Raw genomic sequence first — 8,785 nt, forward strand, 5'->3', positions numbered from 1 at the left:
TGTGGATTCAACCCCTTGTTTAACTTCTTAGGTATGGCACCCTCCCTATCCCCCATGGAGTTGGGTTCTAAAACCATTTCGTGATTGTGTAGGAGTTGTAAATCTGGTGTTTTTTCCAGATCCTCCACAGAATCAGAATCTGAACCCAGTGATAACTGTGTTGCTGACAGGTCCACAGTGTTTGGAACTGTGTGAACTAATGCACTTGCTTGATTCAACAGGGGTATCATCGGGCCCTTTTGCATTGGGGTTTGTGCTGAGGCCAACGGGCCCATTGATGATCTTTTCCTGGCCATCTCCAGTTCATGAGACACCCGTCGATCTATTATTTGAATGGTATTATCAATGACGGCATTGGCCTTATTTAGGAATAGGTCAATGGGTCCAGTTATATCATTAATTTTATCTACCTTTTTACTTCTGGTGACTCTAGTCATGATCGTACGCTAAACTTCTCATTCTTGAGGGGCAAGAAGATAAGGCACGAACAGACAGGTCTCACTGTAGGCTTTTAACTGTGATAATAATAAAACCCCACAATTTTTAACAGAAACAGTCTACAGATGACTCGGGGAGAAAATGCAAATACCGTGGCCCAGTCCAGTCTCTCACAGTCTGGAACGGGCTGAAACGGGCCCGCCCTTGGCCCGGGCTTCGCCTCGCGCTTCTCCTCGCGCGCGTCCCGCGTTGCGTGTAATGCGCTCCAATTTATGGGGAGGTTGGTACAAGGGGGCGTTACCGCCGGGGGAAGAGGCACCAGGTGTTGGAAGCAAAGGCTTCTGGGCCTCGCAGTCCCCCGGTGCAGGCAGCCAATGGAGATGGGGTCAAGCGCTTGCTGGGAGCTGACAGCCTCCGTCGAGCACAGGAGAGCTCCCACCAGCAGCGCGACCTCGATGGAAACAGGATACAGGCAAAAAGAGTTTACACGAAAAGCGCTCCTCGCTTCTGGTGCTGTAGACGCTCCCTCGCAGGCAGTGGTGAGTTTGTGAGTGGCACCCGCGAAGCGGGTGTCACGAAAAGTTAAAAGCCGCAGGTAGGGGGTGTTACCGCCGGGGGAAGAGGCACCAGGTGTTGGAAGCAAAGGCTTCTGGGCCTCGCAGTCCCCCGGTGCAGGCAGCCAATGGAGATGGGGTAAAGCGCTTGCTGGGAGCTGACAGCCTCCGTCGAGCACAGGAGAGCTCCCACCAGCAGCGCGACCTCGATGGAAACAGGATACAGGCAAAAAGAGTTTACACGAAAAGCGCTCCTCGCTTCTGGTGCTGTAGACGCTCCCTCGCAGGCAGTGGTGGGTTTGTGAGTGGCACCCGCGAAGCGGGTGTCACGAAAAGTTAAAGGCCGCAGGTAGGGGGCGTTACCGCCGGGGGAAGAGGCACCAGGTGTTGGAAGCAAAGGCTTCTGGGCCTCGCAGTCCCCCGGTGCAGGCAGCCAATGGAGATGGGGTCAAGCGCTTGCTGGGAGCTGACAGCCTCCGTCGAGCACAGGAGAGCTCCCACCAGCAGCGCGACCTCGATGGAAACAGGATACAGGCAAAAAGAGTTTACACGAAAAGCGCTCCTCGCTTCTGGTGCTGTAGACGCTCCCTCGCAGGCAGTGGTGAGTTTGTGAGTGGCACCCGCGAAGCGGGTGTCACGAAAAGTTAAAAGCCGCAGGTAGGGGGCGTTACCGCCGGGGGAAGAGGCACCAGGTGTTGGAAGCAAAGGCTTCTGGGCCTCGCAGTCCCCCGGTGCAGGCAGCCAATGGAGATGGGGTCAAGCGCTTGCTGGGAGCTGACAGCCTCCGTCGAGCACAGGAGAGCTCCCACCAGCAGCGCGACCTCGATGGAAACAGGATACAGGCAAAAAGAGTTTACACGAAAAGCGCTCCTCGCTTCTGGTGCTGTAGACGCTCCCTCGCAGGCAGTGGTGGGTTTGTGAGTGGCACCCGCGAAGCGGGTGTCACGAAAAGTTAAAGGCCGCAGGTAGGGGGCGTTACCGCCGGGGGAAGAGGCACCAGGTGTTGGAAGCAAAGGCTTCTGGGCCTCGCAGTCCCCCGGTGCAGGCAGCCAATGGAGATGGGGTCAAGCGCTTGCTGGGAGCTGACAGCCTCCGTCGAGCACAGGAGAGCTCCCACCAGCAGCGCGACCTTGATGGAAACAGGATACAGGCAAAAAGAGTTTACACGAAAAGCGCTCCTCGCTTCTGGTGCTGTAGACGCTCCCTCGCAGGCAGTGGTGAGTTTGTGAGTGGCACCCGCGAAGCGGGTGTCACGAAAAGTTAAAGGCCGCAGGTAGGGGGCGTTACCGCCGGGGGAAGAGGCACCAGGTGTTGGAAGCAAAGGCTTCTGGGCCTCGCAGTCCCCCGGTGCAGGCAGCCAATGGAGATGGGGTCAAGCGCTTGCTGGGAGCTGACAGCCTCCGTCGAGCACAGGAGAGCTCCCACCAGCAGCGCGACCTCGATGGAAACAGGATACAGGCAAAAAGAGTTTACACGAAAAGCGCTCCTCGCTTCTGGTGCTGTAGACGCTCCCTCGCAGACAGTGGTGAGTTTGTGAGTGGCACCCGCGAAGCGGGTGTCACGAAAAGTTAAAAGCCGCAGGTAGGGGGCGTTACCGCCGGGGGAAGAGGCACCAGGTGTTGGAAGCAAAGGCTTCTGGGCCTCGCAGTCCCCCGGTGCAGGCAGCCAATGGAGATGGGGTCAAGCGCTTGCTGGGAGCTGACAGCCTCCGTCGAGCACAGGAGAGCTCCCACCAGCAGCGCGACCTCGATGGAAACAGGATACAGGCAAAAAGAGTTTACACGAAAAGCGCTCCTCGCTTCTGGTGCTGTAGACGCTCCCTCGCAGGCAGTGGTGGGTTTGTGAGTGGCACCCGCGAAGCGGGTGTCACGAAAAGTTAAAGGCCGCAGGTAGGGGGCGTTACCGCCGGGGGAAGAGGCACCAGGTGTTGGAAGCAAAGGCTTCTGGGCCTCGCAGTCCCCCGGTGCAGGCAGCCAATGGAGATGGGGTCAAGCGCTTGCTGGGAGCTGACAGCCTCCGTCGAGCACAGGAGAGCTCCCACCAGCAGCGCGACCTCGATGGAAACAGGATACAGGCAAAAAGAGTTTACACGAAAAGCGCTCCTCGCTTCTGGTGCTGTAGACGCTCCCTCGCAGGCAGTGGTGAGTTTGTGAGTGGCACTCATACATGGCAAAGGTTTATACTTTAATTCAATGAGCTAAGAAATGTGTGTTGTGGGGCCCCTACGAGCCATGGTGCTTGCTTCATCATAATTAGGCACGCAGTTATTAGCCACAGCTCTGATCATGGGTCACTGAGGTCAGTCTCAATAATTCCTCAAAAACCTAACCATGCAGTCCCCCCCTAACTGTGTAGTTAACTTGCTTTACTGCTGTTTGTGTGATTAGCTGGGAGGAGCTCACGGCAGCATCCTCCCTATAAAAGTGTAGATGGACCGCTCCTTAACTCTTTCTTGCTTCACATACAGATGGCTTGAGGAGGTACAGGGGTGATGCAGGTCTACTAGACAGAATAGAAGATCTGCGCCAGGTGTGTTCTCTGCATTGGTGACCCATCACAGGCCCACAAGTGTATGTGTGATCTTTGACTCCTGGCAGTTCACAAGCAGGCGGCCAGGAAACGGTTTCAGCCTATCAACCACTGAGGAGACAAAGCCTTTGTATAAGGAATGAGGAAGCAATGAACAAATTCAGCCTATCACAGGAGTTCCCTGAGTGTTCCGAATTATAAATTCTCCATGTCACTGTATGTTATTGAGCCAAAGTAGCTCGCCGTGATCGTATAGTGGTTTGTACTCTGCGTTGTGGCCGCAGCAACCTCGGTTCAAATCCGAGTCACGGCATTGTGGTTGGCAATGTCACGGCAGTTGGCTTTTTCTTTTACAGAATTACCAAATGTACCAGTTGTTTTTGTAAAATGTCTATTAAAAACAGATCCTTTAAAATATTTAAACGATCTAACGACAAATTATTTAAACACACATGATTATAAGATGTAGCCTTATTTTTGTTTTTAGGAGAGAATGTGCCTGCTGAAAAAAACATTATTTTTAAAAAGTGCATTGCAGAATATCAGGAATTTGCTGTGGAACACCTTGAAAACTTTCATACAGATTATTTGCACAACACTTACAGTCAGTTGTTGTGGCAGAGTGGTTAAGGCAATGGACTAGAAATCCATTGGGGTCCCCCCGCGCAGGTTCGAATCCTGCCAACAACGAGAAACTTTTTAACATCGGCTACAATTTCAGAAGTAAACCTTTAGAATTTCTTCCATGTCAGTTTTATAAATAGGTGGCTTATTTTGGTGTCACTATTGCCCTTTCACATATTTATTATCGCTACCCCTTTCATATCTTTGCTATAACTCTGGTCCTACATTAGCGCTGGTGCAAACACTTCAAATTATTATACCCTGGCTCTCGCAGTCATACCATTCATGCACTTGAAACTTAATTTACCAATAAAAGAAGCAAATAGAAAATAAAACAAAAGTGCTTGCTGGATTAGGCAAACACACTTCATAAAACGGCATTTTCTTTTCTATTCTCCCCGTGTTACAAGCTTAACTGCTCCCTGTGTAATTTCTCTTAGCCTGCTGTCCCAGGAAGAGAATTTTATCTACAGGCTCTTTCCGTGTTTTTTCCTAGCCTTTCTTTCCCTTTTCTTAGATTTGTAACTGTTCCTTTACGTGCTCTATTTAGGCGCCATTAATCTCATTTGAGCTCCTTGTACCTGCTGCTGTTTTCTCCACACCTCATACTGCCTTTTCCCTCTTTCTCTCTTTCTCTGAGGTTGGTGGCTACTTTCCAAACCTTCTGATGCCCCAATGTTTCTTCATCTTGTTGTCAGACGTGAATTGGAAAAGCAACCAAATTAACAAGCCTTTACCACTCATACATGGCAGAGGTTTATACTTTAATTCAATGAGCTAAGAAAAGCGTGTTGTGGGGCCCCTACGAGCCATGGTGCTTGCTTCATCATAATTAGGCACGCAGTTAGTAGCCACAGCTCTGATCATGGGTCACTGAGGTCAGTCTCAATAATTCCTCAAAAACCTAACCATGCAGTCCCCCCCTAACTGTGTAGTTATCTTGCTTTACTGCTGTTTGTGTGATTAGCTGGGAGGAGCTCACGGCAGCATCCTCCCTATAAAAGTGTAGATGGACCGCTCCTTAACTCTTTCTTGCTTCACATACAGATGGCTTGAGGAGGTACAGGGGAGATGCAGGTCTACTAGACAGAATAGAAGATCTGCGCCAGGTGTGTTTCTCTGCATTGGTGTCCCATCACAGGCCCACAAGTGTATGTGTGATCTTTGACTCCTGGCAGTTCACAAGCAGGCGGCCAGGAAACGGTTTCAGCCTATCAACCACTGAGGAGACAAAGCCTTTGTATAAGGAATGAGGAAGCAATGAACACATTCAGCCTATCACAGGAGTTACCTGAGTGTTCCGAATTATAAATTCTCCATGTCACTGTATGTTATTGAGCCCAAGTAGCTCGCCGTGATCGTATCGTTGTTAGTACTCTGCGTTGTGGCCGCAGCAACCTCGGTTCAAATCCCAGTCACGGCATTGTGGTTGGCAATGTCGCGGCAGTTGGGTTTTTCTTTTACAGAATTACCAAATGTACCAGTTGTTTTTGTAAAATGTCTATTAAAAACAGATCCTTTAAAATATTTAAACGATCTAACAACAAATTATTTAAACACACATGATTATAAGATGTAGCTATATTGTACCTACTGACATAAATTATCGTTCTTGAAACTATTTGCGGTGGGGGGAATGGAGCTCTCCCCCATGCCAATCAGAATGCAGATGAATGCAGTTGCAGTTGAGTGACCTGTGTTGTGGCTGTCTAGAGGGAATGCACAAATGTAGCTGTCTCGCAGCCCAATCCAGACGTCAATTGGAGACAGGTTTTCAGGCAAATAGAGCAGTAAGTGCAGAGAAATGCTCACTCTCTAAGAATGGCATTTATAAAATAGTAAAGTTAAATCCAACCTCACCAGTAAATAGGATTTATCAATAAATAAATAAAGCTTCTCCTCTCTGATATGGAATTACCCCCCAAAAAGTATAAGGGAATACCCAATGCTAACCTATGAGAGGGGCAGACCTCACAGTAGTGAAAAATGTAATAGACTGTTTGGTACTACCAGGACATGCAAACTACCACAGTACATGTCTTACCTTTTACGTACATAGCATGATGCCCCTAGGACTACCTAGGGCCTACCTTAGGGGTTAATTATATGTAATAAAATTGGAGTTTAAGGGCTGGCAAGTAGTTTTAAATGGCAAGTCGAAGTGGCAGTACACTGCAGCACAGGCACTGCAGTAGCAGGCTTGAGACAGGTTTGAAATGCTACTTCTTTGGGCGGCACAATCAGTCCCTGGGTATATGGTATACCACTTTACAAGGGGCTTTCAAGTAAATTAAATATGTCAGTCAGGTATACTCCAATTACACACATGATTAGGGAAGAAGCACGTGCACTTCAGCACTGATTAGTAGCGATAAAGTGATCAGAGTCCTAAGGCCAACAAAAAGATACAGCAAAATGCGTAGGTGAAAAGCAATAAGGTAGGGTGGAGGCCACCTTAAGAATGCAAGGTCTAACAAAAAAAACTACGGATAACATGAGTAAAACATCAGGTTTCTCTACGGCATTTGGTGAGACAAGTGTGCCTTCTTTTATCTTCCATAAATGCAATCTTTCCCTGACCCCTTTATTATATAGCTCTTCAAGTAAAAAAGATAAAGCACTTACAAAGGAGCCTCAAATACTCAAAGATGGTAGACTTCTGTAATATGGGCCATAGACTAAAAGCAGCACGAAAACAGAGTGCAATAGGGTCCCAAAAACGTGAGTGCCACATGAGAGTATGCCTGAAAGCCTCTCATTTTCCAAACTAGAGATATACTCATGCAATTTTTGTTATTAGGAGAGAATGTCCCTGATGAAAAAAACATTATTTTTAAAAAGTGCATTGCAGAATACCAGGAACTTGCTGTGGGACACCTTGAAAACTTTCATACAGATTATTTGCATAAAACTTACAGTCAGTTGTTGTGGCCGAGTGTTTAAGGCGATGGACTAGAAATCCATTGGGATCTACCCGCGCATGTTCAAATCCTGCCAACAACGAGAAACTTTTTAACATCGGCTTCAATTTCAGAAGTTAACCTTTAGAATTTCTTCCATGTCAGTTTTATAAATAGGTGGCTTATTTTGGTGTCACTATTGCACTTTCACATATTTATTATCGCTACCCCTTTCATATCTTTGCTATAACTCTCCTCCTACATTAGCGCTGGTGCAAAAATTTCAAATTATTATACCCTGGCTCTCTCAGTCATACCATTCATGCACTTGAAACTTACTTTACCAATAAAAGAAGCAAATAGAAAAATAAAACAAAAATGCTTGCTGGATTAGGCAAACACACTTCATAAAACTGCATTTTCTTTTCTATTCTCCCCGTGTTACAAGCTTAACTGCTCCCTGTGTAATTTCTCTTAACCTGCTGTCCCAGGAAGAGAATTTTATCTACTGGCTCCTTCCGTGTTTTATTCCTAGTCTTTCTTTCCCTTTTCTTAGATTTGTAACTGTTCCTTTACGTGCTCTATTTAGGCGCCATTAATCTCATTTGAGCTCCTTGTACCTGCTGCTGTTTTCTCCACACCTCATACTGCCTTTTCCCTCTTTCTCTCTTTCTCTGAGATTGGTGGCTACTTTCCAAAGCTTCTGATGCCCCAATGCTCCTTCATCTTGTTGTCAGACGTGATTTGGAAAAGCAACCAAATTAACAAGCCTTTACCACTCATACATGGCAGAGATTTATACTTTAATTCAATGAGCTAAGAAAAGCGTGTTGTGGGGCCCCTACGAGCCATGGTGCTTGCTTCATCATAATTAGGCACGCAGTCATTAGCCACTGCTCTGATCATGGGTCACTGAGGTCAGTTTCAATAATTCCTCAAAAACCTAACCATGCAGTCCCCCCTAACTGTGTAGTTATCTTGCTTTACTGCTGTTTGTGTGATTAGCTGGGAGGAGCTCACGGCAGCATCCTCCCTATAAAAGTGTAGATGGACCGCTCCTTAACTCTTTCTTGCTTCACATACAGATGGCTGGGGAGGTACAGGGGAGATGCAGGTCTAATAGACAGAAAAGAAGATCTGCGCCAGGTGTGTTTCTCTGCATTGGTGTCCCATCACAGGCCCACAAGTGTATGTGTGATCTTTGACTCCTGGCAGTTCACAAGCATGCGGCCAGGAAACAGTTTCAGCCTATCAACCACTGAGGAGACAAAGCCTTAGTATAAGGAATGAGGAAGCAATGAACACATTCAGCCTATCACAGGAGTTTCCTGAGTATTCCGAATTATAAATTCTCCATGTCACTGTATGTTTTTTGAGCCCAAGTTGCTCGCCGTGATCGTATAGTGGTTAGTACTCTGTGTTGTGGCCGCAGGAACCTCGGTTCGAATCCGAGTCATGGCATTGTGGTTTGCAATGTCACGTCAGTTGGGTTTTTCTTTTACAGAATTACCAAATGTACTAGTTGTTTTTGTAAAATGTCTATTAAAAACAGATCCTTTAAAATATTTAAACGATCTAACGACAAATTATTTAAACACACATGATTATAAGATGTAGCTATATTGTACCTACTGACATAAATTATCGTTCTTGAACCTATTTGCGGTGGGGGGAATGGAGCTCTCCCCCATGCCAATCAGAATGCAGGTGAATGCAGTTGCAGTTGAGTGACCTGTGTTG

At 47.4% G+C, this 8,785-nt stretch overlaps 2 non-coding genes across 2 annotated transcripts; both read left to right on the top strand.

Annotated features, from left to right (window-relative positions):
* The first annotated feature begins 4,129 nt into the window (after positions 1 to 4,129).
* TRNAS-AGA (transfer RNA serine (anticodon AGA)) lies at positions 4,130 to 4,211 on the top strand. Its single transcript has one exon. It is a non-coding gene; the product is annotated as a tRNA-Ser (tRNA).
* Positions 4,212 to 8,434: 4,223 nt separating this feature from the next.
* On the top strand, positions 8,435 to 8,506 carry TRNAH-GUG (transfer RNA histidin (anticodon GUG)). The gene has a single exon. It is a non-coding gene; the product is annotated as a tRNA-His (tRNA).
* Positions 8,507 to 8,785: the final 279 nt, after the last annotated feature.

Source organism: Lissotriton helveticus, chromosome 12, assembly GCF_964261635.1.
Source record: "Lissotriton helveticus chromosome 12, aLisHel1.1, whole genome shotgun sequence".
Taxonomy (NCBI): Eukaryota; Metazoa; Chordata; class Amphibia; order Caudata; family Salamandridae; genus Lissotriton; species Lissotriton helveticus.